Below are 509 nucleotides of genomic sequence, written 5' to 3'. Positions count from 1 at the left end.
TAATTTTGTTTAAAAATAATAAAAAATATTAATAATATCAATAATCTAAATTTTTAGCATGTAGTTTGTACATAAACAAGTTAGTAAAAGAGAGTAAAATGAATATGTTTGATCAATTAGTACTCAAAAAGAGTACATAAAAATTTTTAGAATAAATTATGATTCAATTTGATTGATTTAAATTTGAAAAATAAAAAATTAGTACATGTTCAAAAAAAATTCCATGATGAGAATAAATTAGGTAATTGTGTCCACTTCTAAAAATTGAAATAATGGAAGCGTGAAGTTGATGTACGATAAATAAAATACAAAAAGAAGAAATAACAGTTTGCGGAGAGATTGATGGAGATACTGTCCCCATCAACTTCTCCTAACAATTGACAAATGGTTATTTTATCTTTCTATGTTTAATTCATCGTGTATCAACTTCATGCTCCCATTTAAATAATTTTAATCTCTTCTACTAACATTTTTTATGTACTGATTACATGCTACAATTTTGAATTATT

The sequence above is a fragment of the Arachis ipaensis genome, chromosome B01 (assembly GCF_000816755.2).
Source record: "Arachis ipaensis cultivar K30076 chromosome B01, Araip1.1, whole genome shotgun sequence".
Taxonomy (NCBI): Eukaryota; Viridiplantae; Streptophyta; class Magnoliopsida; order Fabales; family Fabaceae; genus Arachis; species Arachis ipaensis.
The sequence above is the reverse complement of the archived record's forward strand: the minus strand, read 5'-3'. Positions refer to the sequence as shown.